Here is a 16485-nt window from a genome sequence, read left to right as displayed (position 1 = left end):
CAAAGCCAACTTTAATACCAAAGTCAAACCCCCACACAACATAAACAAATTATCTATCAAACTCTCAAACTCCATTGCAAGCGACCCCCAAAAACAACTTTCATACATAGACGGCTCGTCCCTAAACCCCTCCAAAATAACCATCAACCTGCCTAAAAACAACTACAACATCACCTCTGCTTCTCTTCCCACAACTAAACAACCAAAAATCACCTATTAATTCGAACAACTTCGGATTCCAACACCAATGGAAAAAACAAAGAAAGGTGGTCCCCACTCAATAACAATAGAATATGAGCATGCAATGCATAAGCATCTAAAGAGCCGATGACGGCTAACACATTCCACCTAAAAAACAAAGACTACCTAAAGGTCCATTGTGGTACAAGCTACTCCCTATAACACCCTAAACCAATGCAATTTCGAGACACCACTCAAACCACGATCTGTTGGAGAAGACGCCATAATAAGCTCAAAAGTTTGAAGCTAGACTCTAACTTCCAATTTCGAATCAAAAGTCATCGACTCACCAAAACCCATAAAAAAAAAAAAAAACACTAAGGCAGTCAAGGGCAAAAGTGGGCTATGGTCCATCCCTAAATTAAAAAATCACATAACTCAGCTGGGATTTTAAACCATTTACAGAGATTTTTAAACCCCCATAAAATGGTTTATGAGTTTGTTTTTAGTCTCCCATGTATCGTATGATAATTTTGCACAATTTTTTAGAGGTTTACAACCCCCTCCCTCTATTTTACAGGGTTTCTAACCTCACTTGTATAGTTCTACGCAAAAAAAAGTTATCCCTTATTCATAATTCTACTATGTGAAAAGAGTTATCCCTTCTGATATTCTACAATTTCATTATTTATAGCAGTCGTAAAATATGTATTTTGTTTTATCAAGTATTCGAATTTTCATTAAAAAAATATAACCATTGTATGTAATAACATATATACATGTATTTCAAACATCTAGACTTCAAACATCAAATGTGGTAATACAACTCAAAATTTATAGTTGCTTCATAAAAGTCTTGTACTAAAGAAACCTAGAATATCTAACGTAGTTAGAACTATATTTGTAACTTACAACATCAATTTCTTCAAAAATAAAATAAAGGAGAAACAATAATATACTTTTAAGATATTTTTAGTAATTTTTTTTGTATACCATATAATTTGCATATTAATTTATATATTATAGTTTATTTTGATATGATGATCTACCTAAGATTTGTCTTTTCTAACTTTGCCGCTAAACAACCTTATACAGGTCCTGAAGTACTCGACCACCATGTTTGAAGTTCATGCTAATCATAAATAAAATCCCCACTAGAGTTGAGAGAGCAGCAACTTTTGTTTCTACGTCTCCAAGCAACAGAAGAATGATGAAAGATATGAGTACTTTTATTACCCATATTGATCCCAAGTTTTTTGGAGATACTTAAGTGTGTCATTAGGAGAGGACAAATAATTATATGTTTTCTGCGGAAAATGTTGTCTAAAGTATCTTTATTCCATCAACTTAGATTATGGTTGGTTAAGGCGTTGAATGTTGAGGAGGCAAAGGGTAAACCTTTAAAAAAAATAGCAAACCTTACTAATGTTATCTCAAATATGAACATTCTATGTAGATCTTTACTAGTTTTAGGGAGAAAAAAATATTTTATTGATAAAAATGAAGATCAATTATAATATTTTATTATAATTTACTAAAATAAATAGTAAGGTCTTCATTTGGAGCAGATGTCATAGTTGTTTTTATGTTAGCATACGTTCACAAGTGTTAGTTCAACTTATAAAAATATCGATATCGCAAGACTGGACAACGACGCCATGTCCTACGTTTGAACCATGACTCTTCCACTAATGTGTGAATTTTCAATATTTATTATCATTTTGGCTACCTACAAACAAAAGAAAAGATCAAAGAACATAGCGTCCAAGCGCACACACACTAAAAGTTTTATTTATTTTATTTTTTTTAAAATATTTTAAGGGTTGAAAAGTAAAAAAATGTGAATTTGAACCAGCATTTTCTTTTATAGGGAAACCAGCATCTCTATAGCCTCGATCTTATCATCTATATATCTAATCTAAGTATATTAATGTTTATGGTTCGATGTCATTGTCTTTTTCTTTCTACGTAATGATATCATGGTCCTATACATATAAATAACTTAATTTTTAGAACACTATGCACGTATCTTCGAGCATGCACACATATGTCTACGGTGGGTTTTGGTACCAGGGCCACAAAAACTTGAGGGTCAAAATTCCTTCAAAAACATTAAATAGAAATATTCAAGGTCCAAATTTTAATAAATTTTTCGCCTAAAAAAGTCCAAATTTTAATAAAATTTAAAATAATGAATTTTGCCTAATAAATCACCGATCTCTGTTCGTCTTGAGCAGGGATCTGATTTTTAAATAAAATTTGTTGTTTTAAAAAAAAAATCCTAAATTTTTAAGACATCGAAATTGTTTAAGCAAATTCCTGTATATACCAAATTTTAAGAGTTCAAATTCCTATGTATGCTTTAGTAAAAAAAAAAAAAATGGCATATACTAATTTCGGCGTCCGAAATTTTGAGGGTCCAGGGATCTGATTTTTAAATAAAATTTGTTGTTTTAAAAAAAAAAATCCTAAATTTTTAAGACATCGAAATTGTTTAAGCAAATTCCTGTATATACCAAATTTTAAGAGTTCAAATTCCTATGTATGCTTTAGTAAAAAAAAAAAAAAATGGCATATACTAATTTCGGCGTCCGAAATTTTGAGGGTCCAAAAATAGGACATGACCTCCAACATGCATAAGACAACTCTCAAAAAGACAAAAAAAAAAAAAAATCTAATTTTGTATAATTGAAAATATCAAACTTGAATTTTAACTATCATGTCTTGATCAAATAACCACATATACCGAATAGGTGAATGTGTGAAAAATCTCATGCATGGTGAGCAGGATTCCAAAGATTTGGGGGTCATTGCGTAATTTTGATATTTTCATCATGGACTCGAAATTCCTATAAATACCCTTCACATTAACAAGAAAAAATGCAAGCTCTTCATACTGTGTTCTCATATAATATAATGGCTGCTTTTCTTTTATTTGTGTTTGTTTTTGCTAGTCAGGTGATTGGTGGACTCAATACAAAGCTACCACCTCCGGCTTATGGAAATACAATAAGTATTCTTAGCATTGATGGAGGTGGTTTTCAGGGTATTATTCCTGCAGTTGTTCTTCATCACTTGGAAAAGGCTCTTCAGGTCAATGGCCTACTCATTCATATAATAATTACACGTATCTAAACTTTGATCTTATAACAAAAATTACTTTTTAAATTAATTTTATTTTTTCATATATTAAAAAAAAAATATTGAATTGGTTGATCAGATTGTGTCAAAAGATGAAGATGCAGCATTGGCAGATTATTTTGATGTCATAGCAGGGGCTAGCACCGGAGGACTCATTACTGCAATGCTCACTGCTCCTAACCCAAATAACACTTCTCGTCCTCTACTTTCTACTTCAGAAGTCTTACAATTCTACTTGGATTATGGTCCTTCTATATTCGACGACAATTCTATATCTGCTAGGTATTTCATATTAATTATGAAATTTTTTAGGATAAATCATCAATCATTAATGTAGTACTACATACAACTATTTCATATATATTTTGTAAAAAAAAAAAAAAAAAAACTAATTCATATATATATATGTGTGTGTGGGTCATTGTTAACTTGTGCCCTAAGGAGTTTAAAATATAATTAACAAATAAATTTTATATTGAAATGATAACTTTTGAAACTTTCAAAACATTGAATGCACAACTTTTAAAAAAAACTTTATACATTTGGTTCATTAACTTATGCTTCAAGGACACAAGTTAACATTTCTCTTTATGTATATGGTTTGGTTTTGAGAATGGAATTCAAAATTCAATCCAAATGATTGTTACAAAAGCTCATCAAATAAATTTTGGTTGTGAATTTTTTTTGGATCGATTTAAATGTGGACAACCCTACTATGTAGTAAGGTTGAAAGGGTACATTTTAATATATTCATTTTATACTCATTTTTTAAAATATATTCTTTTTTGCTACTAAACAAATTGTAGTATCTGGAAAATATTTGGAAATATATCGTCTCTTATTCTCCCGTTTCCAAAGTATGACGGGACGTTCTTACAAAATAAAGCACATGAGCTAATGAGAGAGACAAGATTGCATGATACATTGACGAATGTTGTTAATCCCAGCCTTCGACATCAAAAAAGTTCACCCGGTTATTTTCTCAAGCTTTAAGGTCAGCATATTAATAATTTGCATATATAAATATATAATAATGTCTGGGATTTGAATCACGGTCCCTGTACCGTGGTTTTTGTATTGGCAAATTCTACTGTGTATAAGTAAATGAACATTGATTTATGTGCATGCAAGTTCTATTACATTGCTAAATCAATACAGTAAGTTGAATGATGCAAAACTTATCTAACTTATGTACAGTAGATTTGACTCTATTTATTTATAATTAATGTTTGTTTTTTTAACAAGCAAAGTATTTTTTTTATCGGCCCAAGCATAATATTGTTACTCCCTCCGTTATTATAAGCAAATTTGACTTTTTAGGTTCATTCAATTAATGATGTATGTGGTTCATATTATGGACCATATACATCATTAATTGAATGAATCTGAAAAGTCAAATTTGCTTATAATTAGTAATAGAGGGAGTATTAACTACACCCTCCGATCACTATTATAAACAAAAATCAACATTTTGGATTCATTCATTTAATGATGTATGCGGTTTATAATAAAGATCAAATACATCATTAAATAATGAATCTAAAATGTTGTTTTTTGCTTATAATAGTGACCAGAGAAGGTAGATTACATGCATATGATGACCGTAAAACTTTGCTCATTCATGGATGCAGGTGAAAAAAGTTCCCAGCCTAGATGCAAAATTGTCGGATATAGCCATTGGTACTTCAGCTGCAGCAAATACTCTACCACCCTATTACTTTGAAAATGGTGGTGATGAATTCAATTTAATTGATGGTGCTATTGTTGCAAGTAATTCGGTAAAGCTAATTGCATATGTGTGACAAATATTATTATTATTATTATTATTATTATTATTATTATTATTATTATTATTATTATTATTATTATTATTTGAAAGGATGTGTGACAATTATTATTAGTAGGAAATTAACTGTGGGTAGAAATATAATGCATAATATATGCAAGGTCCGGGGTTCAAACCCCGGCCACCATAAAAAAAAAATATATAAAAAATACCACTCATTGCCTTCGCCTAATTGTTTAATCTTTTAATCGAGATGTTCTTTCATTTGTATGAGAAATGAAGACTCCATGAAGAAGAGAGACTGATACAAATAACAAATTAGAGATCGGTGTATCATGTTTTTTTATTTAGTTTTTTGAATTAATTAAAATCATATAGCGTCTAATATAGACACGATTTACAGGCAGACCTATGTAAGGGTTTGGCCCTTTGTTATTGATGAATGCAATGAAATATAACATAAAAAGTGAAACAACTTTGTATTGAGTTCACTAAATTACAAAATACAAGAGAAATTGATGGAATGCAATGTAAATGGACAACTTAAGAAACTTGTAGAAAGATAGAAGAAAACTTAGTCCTGCGATTAAATTATTACTCTACTAGAGAGTACTAAAGAGGGATAGGAGAGATTTTCATCATTTTTCTTCATGCTCTATTTTTTTTCTATTTCTTTTTTTTTCTTAATGTTCTATTTAGAATCATAACAACCTAATCATTTTGAGTAGATTTTAGTAAAATATTGGTGAGGTCTTAGGTTGAATTTGAATAATTGTGAGTAAAATTACTCAACAATCAATGAAAATTACCACTTGCAAATTGACTCATGAGACAAATTTTCGTTGATTGTTGGATACATTACTCACAATCCTATTTTCATAACGATTTTTAGAATTTTTTTAAAGTCAATTCATGTGTATCATTAATTTTTTAAAATAAATTTTTACAAAGATGTTTGAAATATTATATCAATTTCTTCCACAAAAGTTATATGATTTATTTAACAAAATGTGAATTTTTAAGTGCAAAAAATTAAAAATACATATCTAATTCATCCCTTGTTTAAAAATAATAATAATTTCAAGAGATATATTCATAGTGTACTAAACATGACTACAAAAAATAATTTTGAATGATACTCATCAATTTACTTAGAAGCAAGGACAAAAAGTCATGACGAAAAATATTTGAGGGACCAAAATTTGTTGAAATTTTTTGGAGGAATTAAAAACAAAATTCGAAATATTTATATGAACCAAAAACCCATTTTTAAAACGACGATATTAAATATTTAAATTGACCCTTAAAATCATTGTAAACATATCTCTTTTAAATATAGTCTTCTGTTTCTTTTTTTACAAATGGAAATGGTCTTGACTCATTGTATACTATGTAAGTTTAATTTCACACCATAAAAAATTGTTTATATACAGGCATTGCTTGCGGTGAGTGAAGTGATGCAACAATTGGAGGAGAAGAATTCTGATTTAATTTCTGTGAAGAAGGAAAATGAGCCTACAAAAATCCTGTTGTTGTCGGTAGGATGTGGAATAAAAAATGGGGAGGGTCAAGGGGTTGATGCTAAAAAAGCAATAAATGACATAGGAATAAAATGGATTAAACGTATACTTACAAGTATATACGGTTCTGTTGAAGACATAAATGGATATCACCTTCAATCAATATTTCCAAATCTTGAGTCTTCCAACAATTATTACCTTCGAATTCAGGTACATCATACATGCCTGCTCCTAGGTCGATTATTTAACCCTAAAGTCTGAGCCATTTTAAACAATATTATAACTTCTAATATTTGATATAATGTGCAGGAGTATGACTTGGATCCATCCATAGACGGCAATAATGTTACCAAAGAAAACCTAGAAAAGGTTGTAAAGGCAGGAGAGAAGTTACTGGAAGAAACAGTTAAGGTCATGGATGTAACTACTTTTAAACCACAAGAAAAACCAAGTGAGGGTACAAACGCTCAGGCTCTTGAAAGGTTTGTGTACTTTAATCAACATTATTAATGTCATACAGCATGGTAATTAAGGATTAAATTAACCATATAGTAATTAAATTGGCTTATTTAATTTTTTTTTAAAATGAAAAAAAAATGTTAATATTGGTTTTCTTCAAGTTAATTGTTGAGGTGATGAAGCTTTCTTTTGTGAAGTGTACGTCCTTCATTAATATATATTTTTCTTCAAAAGTGTAAACATATTCTAGACAAGTTAATCTAGGTTAGGGATAAGCACGTACGTGTCTAATAATGCTAATTATGTGACGATTATATTTTATATGAAGGTTGGCTGAAGTTCTGTATAAGGAGAAGCAGCTGCGTTTGAAAACCAAATCGATGGAGAAAATGGGACGACCATTTATTGAAGCTGTTGTGTCTGGAATGATGTAAATGTCAAGTCCATGCATTTATAATTAAGTAGGCTTGTACTATATATGTTGCAAGTTCTCTATCTATATATGCATGGTGTGAAATAAATAAAACAGTGGATATGTGGTGTCTTTAATGAGTATTTCTAGTTTGTTGTTTTCCTTTCAAATGTATTAGGTCTTGCTAAGTGTGTGGGTGTGCCTTTGTTTTTGTTTTACTAGAATAAGATAAGATTAAGGATTTGACTGTACTTTGTATTCCTTGTAATGCTTTTGCTTATTAAACAGAATCTGGTCATTCCTTTATCTTGTCTTGTTTGCCTTTAATTGAATTGTTTCCTTATAATTTCTTTTTGCAATTAACATAAGAATCATTCAAGCACTCTTCCTTAATTCTGATAATTTGGTATTTTGTTTCCTTATAAAAAGGCTTAAGGTAATATAATTCCATGAAATTCTTACCATAACTTTGGAAAGATATCTCTACAAAAATTTAAATCTGGATCGGACCACCAACCGAGAAAGAAAGTATTGAACCAGTGTGGGCGGTCTGATTTTTCATGTGTTTTTAAGAAAGTTCATATATGTAAAAAGCAATTTTCTAAGTGAGGGATAGTTTGGGCTGTAAGTTATCAATTGGGCCTAAAATTAAGGCCGACCTTTTGAATAGCCCAAAGCTAAATTGAAAAAGCTATTACTTTTCACACCCTATTATTTTCTCACGCGCCCTATTTTTATTTGCCAAAATACCCTTTGCTCGGCAAATATAATATGAACCATTGTTCGACAAATATAATCCGAACTGTTATAAAATTGCTCGTATCTATCCAAAGACTGTAAATATACAGTTCTAATTGTATTTGCCGAAACTTTGCAAAAAATTTTGACAAATAGAATCTGGAATCAGTTAAACCCCCTAGAAGATAATGTTTAGCGGTACATTGAAGTGTAAAAATTGACACAGTTTAGATTATATTTGCAGAACCTTTAACAAACAGTTCGGATTATATAATCCGAACTATATCAGCATGAGCTAATGACCGCACACACAAAATCCTCTCAACTTGAAGTTGAAAAATTGATTTTCAAGATAGTAGTCCGATATCTAAAATAAAATATTAAAACACATAAGTAAAATATATTTTTCATGATTTACTCTCAAAGCACTTTATAATGACAAAAATATCATCACATACATGACTTCACAATACAGGAAGGCTTATGTACATGTCAAAGGCATGCAAACTATCCTTCAACTTCTTTGATACAATTTAAAAGTCAAATTTAACATAAACTTTGGCAAGACAAAAAGAAAAGAAAATGCAAGGATATGTGAGGAAATGCACTTACTATTCATGTTTAGAATCAGTAAAAATGACAATATATAGTCCCTTGGATCAGAAATATTCAAATGCCTTCTATTTATACGTGAAAATATTAAATCGTTTCTAACCAATCCATACCTAACATTCAACAACTACTTTTATGCTTGTAAACGAATACATTTTTAATAGAAACTTGGATTGTTTTCATTTCTTCCAAAGTGATTTGTATTTTGTAGTCTTCCCAAATTTGTTTGTTTGTAAGAAGCGTCTACCATGGGTTTCAGTTAGAATGAACCATATATGGAATGAACATCAATATATAGTAGTAAGTTATAAACATCACTAAAACCCACAAAAAAGTGAAAAATTAAAGAAACAAAATTATAAGAAGCACTTCACATTTTCTTAGAAGTAGAAGACAAATTCATCTATGGCCCAAAAACATGCACAAGATCTCTATCAAATGGAGAATATAATGAGTAGTGAATAGTGAGAATTTATCATACTTTGTTTAGAATTAAACAGTCAATAATTATTTTAACATTATACAACCCAACTGAACAAAGTCAGAAACTTGAGCTTCAATAATTTGCTTTCAATATGATAGGGTTATGCTATAGTCACAGAGGGAAATTAAATTTCCAATTCAAATTGGAAAAGTCTTAAGAGAGAAGAGAGAATTTTTCATAAAAGTGTTCTGTCTTTTCATTCATCATTGGTCCACTTATACTGTTGTGCAGAATACAAGATCAGAACTTTCTAGGCCTAGGACACTTGTCCACAATTCATTGCTTAAGACAACAAATAAAGAAATTGTAAATAAATTTAAATACTCTTATTCTTATCTAGTTCCCTAACGGAATACTACAACTGTATCCAGCTTTGTCCTACTAGCTCTTGTCCTGGCTCTAATCTTTGAACCTGTCTGGTATCCTGATTGTCCTTTTGGGCCTGGATGTTTCTGTCATGATTGGGCTTTTGATAGCAGAAGGCCTTGTATCATTACCTACCCCATGGAGACCAATCTTGTCCTCAAGATTGAAGCTTGGGAATTTCATTTTGAAACTGAGCATTGCTTCCCAAGTTGCTTCAGAAGCTGGGAATCCTTCCCACTGAACGAGGACTTCTTCAATGTGGCGGGGAGAGTTTGCTGCAGTGTGGTGACCGAGGATGGCAATAGGATTGGCAGTAAGTGGGGGAAAAGATGTTGGGTCTGGTATTGGTGAAATTTGAGTGGATGGTTGTCCTTTGCACAACTTCAGCATAGATATGTGGAAAACAGGGTGAATGCGAGCTGTAGTGGGAAGGTCAAGCTCATAAGCTACTGCTCCAATGCGTTTGATTATGCGAAAAGGACCATAAAACCTTTTGGAGAGTTTGTGGGATGAGCGGCGGTGAATAGAGATTTGGCGGTAAGGTTGGAGCATAAGGTAGACCCATTGTCCCACTTCAAAAATCATGTCTTTACGATGAAGGTTAGCTTGTTGAATCATGCGGTTACGAGCACGGCTGAGGTTTTGTTTGAGCTGATTGATAATTTGAGTTTTCTTGGTGAGCAATTCATCCAAAGTATCAATTTTGCTCTTACCCGAATTGTAGGAGAGCAGAGTAGGTGGCTTGCGACCATAGAGGGCTTCAAACGGTGTCATCCCAATGGCTGAATGTTGAGAAGTATTGTACCAAAATTCTACAAGGGAGAGGAATTTGACCCAATGTGTTGGTTCATCACTCACAAAGCAACGGAGGTACGTCTCTAGGCAGCGGTTAAGCACTTCGGTTTGTCCGTCAGATTGGGGATGGTAAGAGCTGCTGAAAGCTAAGGTTGTCCCCAGGGCCTTGAAGAGGGAACGCCAAAATTGGCTCACAAAAATTCGATCGCGGTCACTAACAATGGTTTTAGGGGCTCCATGAAGGCGGTATATTTCGGAGATGAAAATTGGAGCGAGTGTTGCAGCAGTAAACTGAGTGGGTAAGGCAATGAAGTGAGCAAACTTTGTGAGGCGATCTACTACCACCCAAATGACTGTTTTGTTGGCGGAAGAAGGAAGGTGGGTGATAAAATCCATGGAAATCTCTTCCCAAACTTGGCTAGGAATTGGCAGAGGCTGAAGGAGGCCGTAAGGGGCTTGAGTGCTGTATTTGTGTTGATGACAAATTTCACAGATGTTGACATACTGTTTGACATCGTGATACATCCCGTTCCAATACACAACAGCTGAAAGTCTGGCGAGAGTTGCTTGAATACCAGAATGTCCCCCTGAAGGCGAAGAGTGGAATTCACGCAGGAGGGATGTTGTAAGGCCAGCTTCTTTGGGAATGAAGATCCTGTCTTTGAAGTATAGTAGTCCAGCCCGAAAAGAAAAACTTTGCTGCATCTGAGAGTCCTTCTCCAACTTGGAAACAAGCTGTTGACCTGCAGGGTTAGAGGAATAAAATAATTGCAATTCAGAAATTAAAGGGGAAATTGGGGAACTGATCGAATAGCATAACCCAACATCTGGACTCTCATCTATCCGGGAAAGGGCATCGGCCACAACATTGAGTTTGCCGGGTTTGTAATGGATTTCATAATTGTAACCGACAAGCTTGGTTAACCATTTTTGTTGTTCCGGGGTTTGAATTGTTTGGGTCATAAGGCTTTTGAGGCTTTGGTGGTCGGTATAGATTTTGAAGGTTGAGCCTAAGAGGTACTGCCGCCACTTTTTAATAGCTTCCGTAATAGCATAGAGTTCCCTCACATAGGTGGAAGCTGCAGCCAAACGTGGGTTCAGTTTGCGGCTGAAAAAGGCTATAGGATGGGAGTTTTGGGATAGGACAACTCCTATGGCTATAGTAGACGCGTCGGTGGTGACTTCGAATGGTTGTTTGAAGTCAGGTAGGGTGAGAAGTGGTAGAGTTTGCATTGCTCCTTTCAAGTTTTGAAATGAAGTAGCTGCTGCATCATTCCAGACAAAAGCATTAGACTTGAGGAGGTCAGTGAGGGGACTTGCAATTGAGGCATAATTCTTCACAAACCGACGGTAGAATCCCGTAAGACCAAGGAAAGCCCTGAGTGCCGAGATGTTTTTGGGAGTTGGCCAAGATACCATTGCCTGGACTTTGTTTGGGTCAGCTTGAACACCTTGTGCAGAGATGATGTGGCCTAAATAGTCAACGGAAGAAACTGCAAATTGGCATTTTGACAGTTTAGCAAAAAAGCTATTTTGTAATAGTAGGTTAAGGATTTGATCAAGGTGTTTTAAATGAGTCTCCCAAGAGGGGCTGTAGATAAGGATATCATCAAAGAAAACTAAGGCACATTTACGTAGGTAAGGTCGTAAGAGGTCGTTCATGGCGGATTGAAAAGTGGAGGGGGCGTTTGAAAGGCCAAAGGGCATGACCAAAAATTCATAGTGGCCATCAAGAGTGCGGAAACCGGTTTTGTGTATGTCCTCCGGGGCTAGGCGGATTTGGTGATATCCGGAACGGAGGTCAATCTTGGTGAAAAAAGTGGCACCGTGAAGCTCATCTAGCAGTTCATCTATTGTTGGTATTGGAAATCGGTCTTTGATGGTTAAGGTGTTTAGAGCCCTATAATCGACACAAAATCTCCAAGTGCCGTCTTTCTTTTTTACTAATAGGACCGGTGAGGAGTAAGGGCTTGTGCTTGGTTGAATGATCACTACTAGAAATGTTGCATTTTGCTAGGGATCTATGCCAGGAGCACTTGGTCCTGGCAAATTTGCCAGGAGCAATGCCAGGGATACCCCTGGCAAAATGACTATAGAAAATGTGGGACCTAATTCTATATTTATTGATTTGGTGTTCCATAGGAATATAGACACGTCACAAGCTTTTCTTTCTTTTCTTGTATCACTTGTTCTCTCTCCAAAAACACAACCATGTCCAAAGCAAACACACACCACACGCGTACCATCCTTTCTTCTTCCTTCACACAACCACACCACCTACCACCATTTTTGGTTCCATTTTGAGCGTCCTTTTCACCGATCAAACAAAGTGAGACCGTTTTCTTCATCCTCTCTACGAGGGCTTTCCATTGGTCCCTTCCGTTTCACCAAAAGAGGAACTTTTTTTGCTGACCCATTTTTCTCCCGCCGCGTATAGTTAGCCACCGCGCCGGAGTTTACAACTTCAATGTTGTGTTCTCTTTGTTCATGTTAAGTCATGTATTATTTAGCTTACTCACCAATTTCTTTTCTACTAACACGCCGCATACCTACCCTCTTCCTCCGTTTGCCTCATCGGTTCCCATCGCCGTCCATCGTCTCCGTCTAAGGTATGCTACTATCTTCTTCTTCTCTCGTTGTTTTTACTCTTTTTTTCCTTCTTCACAACCTTTGATTTTTGATTTTTTTTTTGTTTCTACAGAAAATCACTGTGAAATCGCTTTCATTTTTCTATTTATCTTTGTTTAAGACCAAATATAATGCCGGGGGTTCATTATTTCAGTATTTCTTTGCATTAACTTTTCAGTGTGAAATGTAGTTTTATTTTTTATGAACGAAGCACTAATTTTTAAAATATTCTGTTATGGATCTGTTGATTAGTTTAGAGAATCAAATAGATCAAACTACATCGCAGCTAATTTCGGTTTAGAGTATCAAATAGATCGCACTACATTGCAGCTAGTTTTGATATTAGAATTATATACCTACATCTGTTAAGGTTTCAAAATATTGTACTGACCTCTTACTTTGAATACCTATACGTGCTCCCTCTTTAGCTTACTCACTTAGAGCTTTCATTTTTCTATTTTGTTGTTGAAGACCAAATCTTTTGTTCTTTGTTTAAATTGAAAAATCTGTTGTTTTTGAGAAAAATCTGACAGCAAGCTATGTTTACTTTAAATGTACTCACGCCATTTTCATACTTGTTGTTGATATTTGGAACTTAATTCTCAGGATGTGACCAAAAGCATGAAGAAGAGTTTGATTCTGAAGCAATTTACAAGAATTTTGTTCTTCAGGTAGTTCTAGACTTAGAGTTTTATTGATTTTGGTTTTGGTCATAAAAAGGATTAATTAATAATGAGTAATGTGTAACGAGTATTTCTCAAATTTGTGTTGGATTTTCAGGTTATGACAGCTAGAAGCCCCAATGTTCGGCTTAGAAAAGCATTGAATCGAAGGGAAAGAGAAGCGAGGTAACCAACTATTAACATTCTTGTATCATATAAGTGCTTAAGTATAAGTCTATAAGCCATACACCATTTATATGACAAAAGATGAAATAAAGTCAAACTGTGTTCATATAATCTATATGTTGTTTGCATAATTTATCATGCAGATCTTATGGAAATAAGCTGAAAATAAGCTGAAAACAGCTTATGGGCATCCTGAGGTCAGTCTCCTAGAGTCCGTTGCCGCCTAGCAGGACATACATCCCCGTTTTGTTTACGGTACACCGGTAAAAACTCATGTAATCATCTTGTTAATGTATGGTAGTGCCAGATTGTGTACTCAACTCAATTAAATGGGAACTCCCTTTTGAGAGTAGTTCAATATCTCAATACAACATTTGTGCCTTCATCAATCCAATTTTATGTGGCACGTCTCTGATGTGTAGACTGCCATTTTAATCACTTTTTTGGCATTAATTTATGTTAATTAACTTCAACATTTTTTTTCCCTTGGTCAAATAGAATGGTTGCATGCATGCTTCCCACTCTTTTCAAAATGCTTACAGCATAGGTACCTAACTTCACCGGCCAACCAATTCCAATGGTTCAATTTATTATTATATTTTCACCTAGTGAGCCTTAGATAGTTAAGCAACAAGCCATTTTGATATCTTCCAAATTCTTCACAAATTCAGACTCATACTTTAAGAGAGACAATTTTGGGCACAAGATGTACACTTTCCTGTGCAAAGTTCCTTTCTTAACCTTTATAAAGTGCTTCAATATTCACTGACTTCATGTTCATAATCTACTATTAGCCTTGTTCTCTAATAGTTTTTTAAGACTGCTTTATCTAGGAATGATTTCTTATTTCTTACTAATGTGACTCTTCAAACTTAGTAACTATGACTTTTCCCTAGGTAATTCATTTTTTGCTGCTATATATTATTAATTTTAGGGGAACATTGATGTAGGTGGGCACTGTAATTGTAATAAGCGCTATATAGGATCATTGTATTTATTTCTTTTCCTCAAATGCTAGCTTCAAATATTTGCTCTCTATTTGCAGGGGTTAAAGTGAAAATGCATGTTAGTCTCGCAGTTTGAAGAATGTTGAAAGAGTTTGTTCTAAGAATGTGGCAGAAGCTAGGGCCGTGGTGTGGGGAATTATGAAGCAAATCTTTGCAACGCATGTGTCCAGAGTCTGTTATAAGAATGTTACGGAAGCTAGGCTCGTTGCTGCCTATTATGGTACTAATTTCACTGAGTGTAATCAGAAGTTTTGACTGTAATGTCTTAGTGTGTTTGTTTTTTTACTTGGAGAGAGACTGGTGAGGTTTTGATTGTAATGTCTTAGTGTGTTTGTTTTTTTACTTGGAGAGAGACTGGTGAGAGAGTGTGATGATCTTGAAATTGAGGTATGAAATTTATAAATGTTTAGAGTTTTGTTTTGCTGTTGTATTGATTGAAGGATAATTTATAAATGTTCCACAACTTTAAAATTATTTTAATTATTAAATTTTAATATTTTGATTTTTGAAACAATTTAAAAACGTTTTTTTTTTTAAAAAAATCGTACGCATTTTGCCAGGGGTTAACCCCTCACAAATCTCCTGGCAGTGTTTGATTTGATCTCTGAAAAGTGGGCCAGGACTGTCTGCACGCGTCAGAAAAGTTGCCAGGGGTTGTGCCAGGGGTTGTGCCAGGAGCGCATTTGCCAGGAGCTAAAGCCCTGGCAGGGTCATTTGCGATGAGCGGATTTGCTAGGTATCCTGCTCCTGGCAAAACTCCTGGCAAACGTCAATTTGCCAAGGCTTTCTGCATTTTGTCAGGGCTTCTGCCCCTGGCAAAATGCAACATTTCTTGTAGTGGATGCCATCTTTAAGCATTTCTGTGATGAGTGTGGTCATGGCTTCCTTTTGGAAATGAGGGTATCGATAAGGTTTTATGTTAACAGGGGGGCTGAAGGTTGGAGGTGAATGTGGTGGTCGTGAGGTCGTGGTGGAGGTAATCCTTGAGGTTTTGTAAATACAGCTTGATATGAGTGTAGCAGGTTTTGAATATCAGGATGGTTGTGAGAAATATTATCCTCGTCAGCAGGGGTAAGTGTGAGAGGAGGAGTGTTACTGATGTGGGTGGGTAACATGGATATGCAGTGAACTGTATCAACAGCATGGGTAGTGATCATACGGCTCAATTGGTGAAAAGAAGCATGGGTTATGGTTGTGGTTCTGGAACCGGTTATAGTGACAAGGGAATTGTTGTAGTAAAATTGCATAGAGGGTATAGTGAAATCAGAAACAAATGGTCCCAATGTTTGTAACCATTGAACCCCAAGGACAATGTCTGCACCTTGTATTGGGAGGACATACAAAGAAATAGGGAAGGACTGGTTTGCTACTGATAGTGGAACAGGGGAACAGAACCCAGAACAATGGAGGTGTTATCCGTTTCCTACCATAACAGAAAAAGATGAAAGGGGTTGGATATTGAGGTTCAAAAAGGATGCAACTCTGGGTTGAATGATATTGTGTGAACTC

At 34.4% G+C, this 16485-nt stretch overlaps 2 long non-coding RNA genes and 1 pseudogene across 3 annotated transcripts; all 3 read left to right on the top strand.

Annotated features, from left to right (window-relative positions):
* The first annotated feature begins 3064 nt into the window (after positions 1-3064).
* Positions 3065-7804, top strand: LOC146896352 (patatin-like protein 2; annotated as a pseudogene). Its single transcript, XR_015021355.1, has 7 exons — positions 3065-3273; positions 3401-3603; positions 4128-4315; positions 4953-5099; positions 6541-6837; positions 6937-7109; positions 7415-7804. The product of XR_015021355.1 is annotated as a patatin-like protein 2 (transcript).
* Positions 7805-12698: 4894 nt separating this feature from the next.
* On the top strand, positions 12699-14502 carry LOC146896351 (uncharacterized). Its single transcript, XR_015021353.1, has 4 exons — positions 12699-13102; positions 13728-13792; positions 13902-13969; positions 14113-14502. It is a non-coding gene; the product is annotated as an uncharacterized LOC146896351 (long non-coding RNA).
* Positions 14503-15054: 552 nt separating this feature from the next.
* LOC146896350 (uncharacterized) lies at positions 15055-15450 on the top strand. Its single transcript, XR_015021354.1, has 2 exons — positions 15055-15224; positions 15282-15450. It is a non-coding gene; the product is annotated as an uncharacterized LOC146896350 (long non-coding RNA).
* The last annotated feature ends 1035 nt before the right edge of the window (positions 15451-16485 follow it).

The sequence above is a fragment of the Medicago sativa genome, chromosome 8 (assembly GCF_051527215.1).
Source record: "Medicago sativa cultivar Bolivia chromosome 8, Bolivia_mono, whole genome shotgun sequence".
Classification (NCBI taxonomy): domain Eukaryota; kingdom Viridiplantae; phylum Streptophyta; class Magnoliopsida; order Fabales; family Fabaceae; genus Medicago; species Medicago sativa.
This window is presented reverse-complemented; position numbering and strand designations above follow the sequence as displayed.